The sequence below is a fragment of the Aethalodelphis obliquidens genome, unplaced genomic scaffold (assembly GCF_003676395.1).
Source record: "Aethalodelphis obliquidens isolate GAN/ISIS:26980383/991018 unplaced genomic scaffold, ASM367639v1 scaffold3, whole genome shotgun sequence".
Taxonomy (NCBI): domain Eukaryota; kingdom Metazoa; phylum Chordata; class Mammalia; order Artiodactyla; family Delphinidae; genus Aethalodelphis; species Aethalodelphis obliquidens.
This window is the reverse complement of record NW_020837947.1, coordinates 76782332-76795612: the sequence shown is the minus strand read 5'-3', so window position 1 is coordinate 76795612 and position 13281 is coordinate 76782332. Positions and strand designations below refer to the sequence as shown.

At 42.4% G+C, this 13281-nt stretch overlaps 1 protein-coding gene across 2 annotated transcripts in view; it reads left to right on the top strand.

The window, feature by feature from the left end:
* The first annotated feature begins 2264 nt into the window (after positions 1–2264).
* Positions 2265–13281, top strand: part of MYO6 (myosin VI) — a 145116-nt gene continuing 134099 nt past the window's right edge. For both annotated transcript variants that reach the window (XM_027092132.1, XM_027092128.1), the window contains exon 1: positions 2265–2472. The gene's annotated coding sequence lies outside the window, so the exon portion shown is untranslated. The remainder of the gene's footprint in view (positions 2473–13281) is intronic.

Genomic DNA, 13281 nt, shown 5'->3' with positions numbered 1-13281 from the left:
ATTCTCTTGCTGTTTGTTCATCCATCTATACCATTTATTCAATAATAACAATAATGGTAGGCACTGTTCAAATGAGATGTGAAAGCCACCATGCTTGGCACTAGGGACACAAAGACAAACAAGTCCCCTACCCTGCCCTCAGGGAGCTTACAGTCCAGGTGGGAGGTACTTGTAAGTACACTAAAATAGAGATAGTGAGATAAGTGTTGGAAGACATACGTGCAATGGGTGCTAAGAGAGAGATGGAAAAGCGCACCAAATTGCACCTAAGGTTTGGAATAAGGGGGTTAGGGAAAACTTCTTGGAGGGGACCAATAGGCTTTGTTCTGAAGGATTAATTGGACTTAGCCTGGCAACACTCCAATGTAATAAATAGCATAGCTGTCTGTTCTGGAGTGCAAGCACTTCAGAATGGCTTGAAGGTAAAGTACAAGAAATGGAAAACGGCAGTGGGTGGAAGTGAAACTGGAGAGGTAAGCAGGCCTAAGACCAGTGGTCTAAAATGCCAGTGATTCCCAAGAGAGGTGACACTGTGTGAGGAAGCCTGGTTTAGGACAGCTTTATGGAGTTTAGAATAGTGATGAACTGGGGAACAATGAAAAGGCATTCAAATTCAATGAAAAGAAAAAAACAAAAGAGATCTCCACATGCTAGCCAAACAAAAACAGCTGAAGGATCATATAAGATATCTTCAGGAATTTGGACTTTATACTAAAGATAGTGGAGTGCCACTGTAAGAGTTTAAAGAGAGGAGTACATAATCAGGCTTTCATTTTATAAAATATAAATCTGATGGTATTGTAGACACTGGATTAGGAGGGGACAAGATTGCAGCCTGGGAAATTGGCTAGGCGGCTATAGCGGTATGCGAGACATGAAATGATGGTGGCCTGAAGCAAGACAGTAGTTGCTATGAAGAACTGGATACATCAGACAGATGGGGAGCTAGAAGCAGAGTCTCAGTAATGAATTGGAAGTGGAGGAAGAAGGAGAGAGAGAGAAAAAATCACAAGTCGTTGCTCACAATAAGCTGTATGGGCTTCAATTGGTCTGACCAAGCCGTTTAACCTTAAATCCAAAATGAAGTCAAAGCAGTGAATTGAAATCCTCTCCTCGTTCTTATAATATTTTTCGATCCGGTTTGAAATCTAGTTTTATATACTTAAGATTTACCTCCCGGTAATCTGGAATTACGTTTCTGAGATTGCTGTAAATTATTTCCTTTCTTGGTTTCTCTTCCTCTTTTTTACTTCCCTACTTTATTCTTAATATTTTATTGTTTTAACTGTCTGCTAAAATACTTCATCATAACTTAGCTTTTCCTCCGAGAGAACTGTGGAACATCTGAATAACTGAAACTTGTCCCCTATCAGAATCTTGTCGATTTCCTGAAGTTTTCCCGTTGCTGCTTGGAATGTTTCCGGGGTAATGTTCTCAGGGTAATTTTCCTGTGTAGGTGCGCCTAGCTTTTTTCAGCGGAGACTTTTAGCATTTCTAGTCAATCACCATTTCATTTTCTTAAGAGAAGCTTCTTTTTGTCGTAAAGGCAGTATATGTTTTCATCATATTTCATTTTCAAATATGACTCACAGGTATGTCCCTTATAAAAACAGTAAAACTTAAATGTCAGAAGATCTGAGCTCTAATCAGTATATACGGCGGCGGCGTGAGGGCCGAAGAAATGCCAAATTTCCCGCCCCCCCCCCCCCCCCCCCCCCCGCTCCCAAAAGCGGAACAGCAAGTTTGCTGCACAGGGAGGTTACTACCCTCCTAAGGCAGCCCAACCCGGGGCGACCGGGGCTGCAGGCGAAGTCGCCTGCTCCCTCCCTCCGCAACGACGCCGCCTCGTCCCGCCCGCCCTCCCCACCTCTCGGGGTCCTCGCCCCCTGCCCGAACAACACTCCCCCTCCCGGAACGGATTCCCGCGGCGGCCGGACTGAACGCTGCCCGCACGCAGTCCACGGGGGTGCGCTGCAGGCGCCTGGAGCAATAACCCCCGCGAAGGAGGCCGTTTCGCGGGGGGGCAGGAACGAGGGCTGTGGGCCAGGCCCGGGACGGCCCCTCCCCGCGCCGCCGCGCGCCCTCCAGGTTCCGGAGTCTCGGCGCCGCGGGTCGGCGCGAGGACTGGCGGGGCGGCCCCGCGCCGAGCGCCCCCTCCCGGCGCGCCCGCGCCCGCGCCCCGCCCGCCGGCCCGCGGCGCCCCCGCCCCCTCGGGCGCTCCGTAGCCGTGACGTGCGCGCGGCGGGGCTGGGGACTCGGCGGGTTGCCGGCCGGCGGGCGGAGACGGACCCGGGATCTGTCCGAGCAGGAAGCGAGCTGGAGACCGGTCACCGTCGCCGCCCCGTCCCGGTGCCGGTCCGCGTCGTCGCCCTCTCTCCTCGCCCGCCACATCCCCCCCCCCCCCCCCCCCCCCCCCCCCTCACCGGCGACAGGTAGCCCCGCCGCCACGCACCTGCCCTCGCGTTCGCACCGGTGAGTGCCCCGGGACGCCCGCGGTGGGGCGTCGGCGCCGGGGCCCCACTTCCCGGAGCCTCGCTCCCCCAACCTGGCCTTGCTTCGGGGCCTCCTCTCGCCGCCCGGGGCAGACGAGCTGGCTCGGTTCATCTCCCGGGGACGCTGGGGGTGAAGCAGGTGATGAGTGGGCCCGGGCGGCGGCGGCTCCCGGTAGCGCAGGGGTGGGTCTCATTTCCACAGGACAATGAGAGTCTTCTTTCAAGAGTCTGTTACCACCAGGATGCCTTCGGGTATCTTCTCTGGCTTCCAGGTAGAAGCTGAGCCCTCAGGTGTCCAGCTCTGACCTGGACGTCCCGTGATAGTTTTCTCTTTCGTAAACAGGCTTAAAATTCAGTGCAGGAATAGTGCTTTTTGTTCTGGGATGTGAAGATCAGCTGCTGTCCCAATTAGTTTAATCTTGTAGGAGCCCAGGTTGGGACTGTATAAAGCTGTATTTTTAGTCTTTAGTTGGTCAAGTATTTTGGGTACGTTAATTTATATATCTGCTACTGAACAAGAGATTTTTACATTTTTTAATTCCCAAAACTCTTTAAAACGATTAAAATGCTCAAACTCTGGGGTAAGAAAATAATTTGATAGGGTTATTACTAGAACATCCGTGTCAGAATTATTTCCATACAGGTTTAGAAAACGTGTTACATTTTATCTGGGGTGAAGTTTGTAGTGGAGGAATGCTTAAATCCTAATCTAGAGATCTAAGGAGCTAGGAACACTGCCCCAATTTAATAGGCTGCTGTACGTGGTAGATAAAAGTTTTCCTTGTTATGCTCTGGCGGTGTAGATGCAATATAGCTAAATGTCGTCAGGGTTTGAGAGTTTAAAAGATTAATATTCTTAAGGTTTAGCTGAGCACTGTTCACACCATAAAATGTGAATCTTGAACTTGGGCTGGTAATAGTCATGGTACAAAGGTTGACAGCAAAAGGACATTTCTGTACAAATTAACTAAGATGTCTTGGGTTGTGGTTTGCATTGGAAATTGTTTAGTGAAAAAATTACCTTGGTGTCTTTTACTATTAATTTTAGAAACACCACAAATTGGTCTATAGCCAGAGCTTGAAACAAAGCAGCCTTTTAAAATAACTCATTGACTTTTAAATATCCACCTCATTTAGAGTATTTTCAGTTGTGCAGAATTACTTGCATAGCGGTAAACAGAAGTTACTTTAGTCTTATTCAGGTTTGCCTGTTGCATTTGTATGTTCTGTGTGACATGCTATTTAATTGTTGGCTTTTTAAGTTACATTTTAGTTTTCAAAAACTAATTTTAAAAGGGAGTAATGGAAGTGATAAGCAACTTTAAGAAAAGATTATGATTAAAAACTCACTATGTAATATTTAAAAGTATATATAATATACATATATTCTTCATTAGTGCTTGGAAACGTGGACAAGAAAAATATAATAAGCTATTGCAATATTTAATGTAAATTCATGCAAGGTCTTAAAAATATCATAAATCATAACCCATGGAACTCATCTGAAATGGATTTTTTTCTCTGTTTATGTTTGTGTGATCAAGTTTTAAAATAACAGTGGCCAGGAAATCTGAGAGAAGCTGAAGGCTCTTTTTTCATCCTGTTGTGACTTTGCCTGGAGACTGTGGTGTATTATGTAGCCCATTGTTTAGACAACGGGCTGTCTCAGGGTTCTAAAAATACAACTAAAATTAAAAAAAAATTTGACTATGTGAGGTTTGAATAAATATAAGCACCCCAGATATTAAAAAAAAAAAAACTGATTTTCAGTCTGCTGATAATTGAATCCCCATGTCTGTTATGTAAAATGTCAGTTTTATAAAGATGTTTAACCTTTGTGAATTTTTTATTTCTCTATATTAAAACATTTTAAGTAAAAGATTGAAAAATGTATGACAAGTGTAATAAATCTCATACAGTTTAATTTCGATCCTTACAATGAGACATTTGGTAGTAATGTGACTGGCCCTTTAGTAGGATAAGATCGTCACCCATTTATTAGGCATCTGCCATAATCAGAACACTAACTGAGGAACTTGATCTGCAAAATAATTTTCAAGGTTGGTGGTCTTGTCCTTTTTACACATGAGGAAATTTAGGCTCAGAGAATTGAATATTTGCTCAAGGTCATGAGGTCATGTAGCTCCAGGGAGAGTCTGGATTCACACCCAAGTCTTCTGACCATAAAACCTCAGTCCTTTCCACCAGAGCAGGTTGCCTTAATCTCAGTGCAATTGGTAGACTATTCTGGTAAACCTGCAGAACTGGTATTGTGTTAAAGAATGTAACTGGAGGTTTGAACAAGGTACAGAGGAGTGACATTAAGAAGGGCCAGGAATGGGGCTCAGAATTAATTTTGAATTCTGTGTCTGTTTCTTTATTCTTAAGTAGACAGCCTTGAACAGTGATATGATGTTGCTTTATCATTTCTGGGGTAAATTCCAGAATATTATACATACTGTGCACTTTTAATTTTGATGGGCTGTAGGAACTAGAATTAGGCTGTAATGTAACACTGGTTTTCATTGTAGCTTAAGTGAATAATGTAATGTACCTGGTTAGGGTAGAACTTAAAAATGAGATAGGTTATTGCCTGTAAATGCAGTAGCTGCCTTTTAAATGTTATGTAATTAACTGTGTAATACTAAGGGGAAAAATGGTTTTCAGATTCTGATTAAATTGTGACCTGTTAGATCAGGACAATTTTTTTTTTTTTTTAATGTCCTGTGTTTATTTCAGGAATGTCCCTTGAGCTGTAATAGACACAAAGAACAAAGTGAGCACACAAAGTCCATCTTTTGTAGCAAATGAGTCATTTCAGCAGTAGAATGTAGTTGGGTAAATGAACAGAAAATTGGTAGGAAGGCTCAGTTGGGTGACTTCTGTTACGGGTATGTCTTTGTTTTGAACTATTAGGAAGGATACTCATATTCAACTGTAAATACAAAACCATCATCCAAGGGCTTAATGTAAATTATTAATGGATGATTTGTAACACATCTGCTTTCGTGTGTGTGTGTGTGTGTGTGTGTGTATGTAGATAATCAAGAACTAACTAAAGTTAAATAAGCTTAATTCTGTTTTTGAGGCATTATATAATGTTCAGAGGAACCAGGATGTTCTACATTTAAAACAGTTATGCTTTTATTTGACAGATTTAGTGGACTGTTAATAATCTTAAAATATAAGTATATCGTCCTACTTATGGTTTTCAAAAATAAGCTTTCTTTTCTCATTGAGTAGTGTAAGAATGACATAGTGGTTTGAGCAATGACCACAAGTCCAGCAAAAGTTCTCCCTGTGAGTACTGAAGTATGGGAAGTAAAACCAGAACAGATCTGGCATCTTTAGAAACCTTGCTAGTGTTGAAGAGAGGGGAAGTCCTTTTCTATTTATAAAACCTGTCTCTTCCAGTGAAACCAAAATACTGAAGCACATTCCTTAGGTGATATTCACATGCCTGCTGAGTAATGTGGGCAAAGCAAGGTGGTGCTCCTGGCAAAACCACAGGCATCTTTTATGCACCTTACATCACTTGTCATTTTATTTGAAGGTAACCTGCTGCTTAAGCTTTACAAGGTAAGGTATTACATATCACAGAATTTTAAAAATTTCTGTTATATGTGGATGAGCATCTTTTTCAACAGATACTTATCGATGGTTCATTGTGTTTAAAATATAGCTGTTGATGGGAACTGGTTCTTCCCTGTTGTGGCAGATCTTTGGATCTAGGAAATAGGAGGAGTGGGACAGATGTGAAAAGAAAGATAAACAGAAACATCCATTTAAAACCTGAAGCTGTTTATGTCAGAAGTTAACACCCTACATGAATGACGCTTTACTCTTTTGGAAATCGTTTTATGTACATTTGGTCCTAGAACAACTTGATGAAGTAGATGTGGTACATCTGTTCTTACTCTGCACATGAGAAAATGGAGACACAAAGATAAGTACTTTGTTCAAGGTCACATATGAGGCTGCTTAGAAGCGTCACTGAGAATGGAACTGCTATCTGTGTGTTCCCATGGAGTCCTCCCTCCCCCAGGTCTCTAACTCCTAGATTTAGTAAGGGTTAACCTTTCAGCAGTGACTTATTTCATTTTGTGGATTTAATTCAGATGGTTCAGGCAATTCTGAATAGTCAGGATAGCTAAAGTGATAATTATTAAATATGTAGTTACACTTTTTTCTTCTTGTTTTTTAACGTAAGGTAGAAGGTGAGCATGATGTAGTATTATGGAACTACTTGAACATTTTTAATAGATTGATGGAGTCGAGGTTGGTAATTAACTTTTCTAGTAGCAGTGTTTTTAAGGGAAAACCAACAATTAGTTTTAAAAAAGAAAAATATTCTGGAGGAATTTTGAAAATAAGTTTTATTATTTGGTACATTGATATTGATCTGATTATTCTTGCTTTTGTAAAGACTTGCTAATGAGCTAAGGTGTGTCTCAGTTGGTACCTTTATGCCTTCATTCATTTCACAGATATTTGAGTGTCTGTCATGGGCCAGGCACTGTTCTGAGTGCCGACGATAAGGTGGTAAAACCAAGTCCTTGTACTGAGTGACATTTTGTTGTTGTTTTGAATTAAGTTAATTATAGACTCATCATTCTAGTATGTGATTAACAGGGCTGACCCTAAAGTTGGGAAATAGTTGTCAAAGTGGTACAATTTGAGGGCTACTAAAAGCCTCATTTGCTCTAAAATATTCTGCTCCTGGCCTTTAGTCCACTGAGTTACAGCACTGTTACCAGTTGCTTCCTGATATATAAGAACATATTCCATCTTTTATCACAGTTTCAGGAAATAAGGCTGAGAGAAAGTAAATGGGACCCAGGACTGATAATGTTGGCTTTCGTAAGAGAGTGGGTTGGCAAAGTATAATTTTAGTAGCCGCTGTTGTTTATTGAGCTCTTGCTGTGTGGCAGGTACCATGTCAAGCAAGTATTTTATGTACGGTAGCTCAGTTAATCACTATGTCGGACTTCCCTGGTGGCACAGTGGTTAAGAATCTGCCTGCCAATGCAGGGGACATGGGTTCGAGCCCTGGTCAGGGAAGATCCCACATGCCGCGGAGCAACTGAGCCCGTGCACCACAACTACTGAGCCTGCGCTCTAGAGCCCGCAAGCCACAACTACTGAACCTGCAAGCCACAACTACTGAGCCCATGCACCTAGAACCCGTGCTCCGCAACAAGAGAAGCCACCGCAATGAGAAGCCCGCGCACTGCAACGAAGAGTAGACCGCGTGCAGCAACGAAGACCCAACGCAGCCAAAAATAAATAAATAGAAGACATTAAAAAAAAAATCACTATGTCACCTTAATGCCACATGCACTTGGCATTAAGACTCTCGTGTCTTAGGAGAGAGAGGCACAGGGATGTTAAACTCGCTCAAGCTCCCAGCCAGTACTTGGTGGAGCTGGGATTGGATCCCTTGTCGTCCTTAGCATGTGGTTGTAGGTACTCATGTGGAAAGAGTGCGGGTAGACTTGCGATGTGCCACCAGTATGTCATGGCACACCATGTAGGTGGAAGGGCTTGGTGAGCGAGGGATGGGTGCGGTGGGAGTTGGGGGGATGGGGCGTTATTGCTTGCCCAACTGCTGGCCCCTCAGGCTTAGCCTCTGTATTCCAGCCCCCAGGTTCCAGAGTTGCATTTGTGCATAAGTGCTTGCTTGTCCGCCTCCAGGGTAAGAGGACAGGCAGAGGTGAGGGGATCCTGGTTTTGCCACTTATTAGCTGGGTCAGATTACTTAGTTTCTCTGGGCTTCAGTTAGTAAAATGGGGGCTACAACATTACTTACCTGGTGTGGTTCTCGTGAGGACTGGATTAGACACTAATACATGGAAAGCACATATCACACTGGCACATAGCTAGTGTCCATTATTATTGTTACTGTTTTGGCTGCTTTTTCTTTTCCATGTTTAATGTGGAATGCTCATCCAAAAGGAAAAAAGCTGTGTATTGGAGATTTGGGTGAAATCTTGAAGTTGACCAGTTTCAAGTAGTTCTGAAATTTAGGTGCGTACCAAGAATTATCCGGGGAACTAGTAAAAACACGTCAGAGAGATGTGGGTGGGGCATGGGCAGTAGCATTTTAACAAGTTTCTCAGTTGATTTATTTGTGTACCAACATTTGAGAACCACTGGTTGAAAGCTTTTCTTCATCCTCTGCTTTGGGAGGGTGTTGGCAATAACAGCAAAAAGTTGCTCTGATTAACCAGGCAGCATATGGTAAAAGGAAGTGAAATATCGGTTACCAGAATCTCTTCATTGATTTTCTTTCTTCTTTTAAGCTTATTTGGAGCTCATAGCATTTATCTTGAGATGACAATGCAGTGTTAAATTTCACACCTAAATTTAATTGTAGTGAGTATTTCAACTTATTAACCAGCTTCATTTGGAAGTGAGCTACTTATATTTAATTTTTAAACGACTATACAAATAGCAGTAACATATAAGTAATGCTCGTTTAGATCTTAAGACCTTTTTGAACTATTTGTTTGGTTGCACTGGGTCTTAGTTGTGGCACGCAGACTCCTTAGTTGTGGCATGCGGACTCTTGGTTGTGGCATGCATGGGGGATCTAGTTCCCCAACCAGGGATAGAACCCGGGCCCCCTGCATTGGGAGTGCAGAGTCTTATCCACTGTGCCACCAAGGAAGTCCCCTTTTTAATTGGATTTCTTTAGATAATGTACTGTTTTGAATAACTAGACTTGGTCTTGTTAGCCACAGCAGGCGAGGTCCCAGCAGGGAAGAGATATCATCCCGGATGGTGCAGATGAAGAGACTGCAGGGGCAGGGAGCAAGCATGGGGTGGTGAAGCACCCAGGGAATAGCAATGGTGAGAAGCCCTTCACTCTCTGGAGGTCTCGGAAGCAGAGAGCTGGCCTTGAGGAGGAGGCTGGGTGGGGCTGAGGCTTTGAGGCGGCCCGGTGGGGAGGGGGGAAGTTCCCTGGCTGGTGACTTTGCTAGAAGGCAGCTGGGGAGCCTAGGTTAGCCTAGCTCTGTGCCGGCTTATCCTGCCAGGGCAGGGGCAGAGCAGAACAGGGGTGGAGGTGCAGTGGAGCAAGTGGAGGATAACTCGGGCATCGATTGGAACCTTTGGGAATTTGTAGCATTGCCTTGGTGCATTTTAAATCGCTTGTAGCATTGTGATATATCTGCAAAGTGCTTGAGACTACCTGTCTTTTTTCTTTTTTTTTTTTTTGTCGTATGCGGGCCTCTCACTGTTGTGGCCTCTCCCGTTGCGGAGCACAGGCTCCGGACGCGCAGGCTCAGCGGCCATGGCTCACGGGCCCAGCTGCTCCACGGCATGTGGGATCTTGCTGGACCGGGGCACGAACCCGTGTCCGCTGCATCGGCAGGCGGACTCTCAACCACTGCGCCACCAGGGAAGCCCTCACTTTCTCATTTAATCAAACAGTTATTTCAGGAAATTTGATGATCCATGTAACCCGATGAAAAACATAATCTAGGTCGGTTAACATAAAGCACTTTTATTAATATGTTGTTATGCCTTAATGAGGTTTTCTGAAATTTTCTTCATCAGGTAGTCTTGTTGTGATAGAATAAATGTTTTTCATTAAAAATAGCTTTTAATAAGTTTAAAATATTTTGGCAAGAAAAGTCCCTTGCCTTCTGGAAATTATACTTCCCGTTCACCTGGACTCTTGAGCGCAAGAACACCAGGGCACAGTTCATAGAAGTTGGACTCTTATGACATAATTGTTCTTCCTCCTCAAGTCCTTTTAAAGACGCATTAAATTCCTGTATAAATCTGTCGCAGTTTGCTGTTATTGAACTGTCTTCTGCTAATGCCAGTTTTACCTAGTTAATCTGATATCTGGCTAAAAAGTCTAAGTCCATGCTCTTCAGTTTGGATAGATTCCTGAGGATTACTAAAGAAAAACATTTCTCTCCTTAAAGAGATGGTATGAAGGTCCCTAGTGTCTGAGCATTACTCCCCCCAAAACAATTAGAATAGTTGATATGTCTTCTCTTGAGGGTTCCGGGGGAAAAAGAGTCCAAGATTGTACTCAGATTAAGCAGCAGCTAGACTGGGTCTTGTTCACAGTTTCCAGAAAAGGAGAGCAAATTAATCAGTCACCAGCACCTGGCTATGAGACTTGACCATACAAGTAAAGGCTACATGTAAATGTTATATTTGGATTTTGTTTTGTTTTTTGGAACAAATAAGTGTCTCAGCTTGTCTTTAAAAGAGTATGGTGGAAAACAGAAAAAGGTTTGGAATAAGCAAAATAGCTCCTATGCTTGGAAATCATACATTTAGATTTTATTTTTCTGTAAGTGGGCCTTTTTCTTTCTTTAAAAGGGGAGAGTTCAAACTTTTGTGGAATCTTCTGAAAACGTATTGTTTATTTCGATTTGATGCTGATAGAATTAGTATCCCGCAGGAAAGAATTGAGGCTGTCGGTTTTTCCTTGTTACGCTCTTTGAATTTCCCTGATTTGAGGATTGAGTTCTTCCAGAGAGAACTTTTCTCTGGTTCCTTGTTATTTTTTTTCTAAAATTAGATGAAACAGCTGTGTTTTGGTTTGTGGGCAAGATTTGCTGTCTGTTATCCTGGTATTTTGCAGAAGAACAAAGTATACATGTGTATGTGTTTTGAAGAGGAATGAATTAGTTTCTCTGCTTTTCTGGTCTGTCATTATTGAGTTGAAGATGAGAACAGCAAGACGGTTTATGTATCTGTTGTGCTTGATGGGAGGGGAGGAGAACTGAATGAATTTGAACATATGACCAGATTCACTTCAGATGTTTTAGAAGCCAGAGAAAAAAAGTTCAGTCAGAATTTTGTATTTTCTAGAGATAGATTCTACTGATAAGTTTGTTTTTTTGAAGGGGGGGGTGCAGCATAAATTAGGAATTTATAAACTAGTTTAATTTGGTGATTTTAATGAGTTATTAGCAAAAATGGAGATAGTCTTACGGCTGCACACAAGAATGCTAGTGTGTCAGAAGGTGGTCTATTATTTATTAAAAGTGTGCTTCTGGAACTGGTCCAGAATCTCATGCACTTTGGTCCTATTCTCTACGATTCTGTTTGGCAGCAACATTGACCTAGATTATTTTCGGGACATACAGACACCTGAGTACATCAGCAAGCTTGAACAGTGGAAGGTGGCCATATATTATGACGATGCTTTGAAGGAGTGGCCCCAAATGACCCTAGAACAGTACGGTTCTAACAGTTCTTGAGGGCCAGTGATATGCCACCACTGGGTACTTTACAGTCCTGGTCTCATTTAATTCTAATGGTGACCCGTGTGGTGGCTTTTCTTACCCCATTTTGCAGCTGAGAGAACTGAGGTCTAAGTAGCTTGCTGAGGTGACACAAGTAGTGAGAGGCAGGGCTGAGAGGACGTTCAGGTGGCCTGGATCCAGAGCCTTTGCCCGATTTAGAATTTTAGGTTACCTTTCTCTGTGTGTTCTTTTAAAGAGTCAACAAACCCTTCAGGATTAAGCTGTTCTTCCTTCTCTGTCTAAATAAGGGTGGTAACACCCTGACATTCGGGCGGCAGTTGCTTGATGTCAAGTTCAGGGCGCATAGGTCCTCTGCAACACCCTTGGGTGTCCCCGCCCGCTGGTCCTTGCTGTTCAGAGGGCTCCAGCCTCTCCTAGGACTGATGAGAAGGGGGACTTTGTGGACAGGTAGGGTCTAAACCCTTCTGGATGCGTTTTAAACCCCTGAACAACTACCCCTTTTACTTACATCATTCATTTGCTTTAAACAAATGTATTGCTGTAAAGTTTTGTGTAAATTAAATAAATAACTAAATTATATATATTTTTATTATCCTTGGAAAGCTGCTTGTTTAAAGGATCCCGACAGTGACTTCTTTTGTAAAGGGAAGAATCTTTTTGTCAAACAAATGATTGTTTTCTAGATTATACTAACAAGTATGGATCTTTCCCATGTTACCTTTGCATAAACATGGGTGATTTGGCTAAACACACATTTCATATAAATATGCCTAAATTAAGTGTGACTTCATATTGTGCTTGGTACTGTTAATAAAGAGGGATTGGTTAATGGTTTTCTTTTTTTAAAACAGATGCTATTTGTTGAATTTGTACTAAAATGTACTATAGTAGGCTTATCTCGACTAAGAATAATGTTCTTTTAAGCAGTAGATTGAGGTTCAATATATAGCACAACAGTAAATTCTTTTTGTGTCATAAAATTTATTAGGTAAATGTTAATGTTCTGTTTAAATGCTAAAATTGGTGTTTTACGAGTCTGAAATACATTCTCTGAAAATAACAGGCAAAGTTTAGAGTGAGAGTTTTTTAAAAAAATTGTTATGGTTGAAAGGCAGACAAGCTGTTGTTTGGAAAACATAATTTTCATGTAGCCCTGGGTGAAATATTTATTTCCTGTACCTAATACCTTGCTAATGAGGCTGTGAACCCAGTTCCATTGTAATCTGTGTTCTGTCCCTGAACATGCAACAGAGACTACTCTGTAACCTCCTAATTAATAGATCCAGTGGCCTCATTTAGATCATTATTCTTTTCCAACCTCTTCGGCTACTGAGCAACTAATCTTCCTTGAATTCTTTCTTCTGAGCGCCTGTGGTCATGCACTTCGCAGGTCTCCAGTTTGGTTTTTACTGCGTGATTTTGTCAGCCCATGTGTTTACTGTTCATGTGTCATAAAATCCTGTGCGTGGCACTTTGCTCTACTTGCTCTGTTCTTATTTCTGATAATTATATCAGCTCCATGCTTCTGACTCTTATGCAGAATTCCCCCCAGA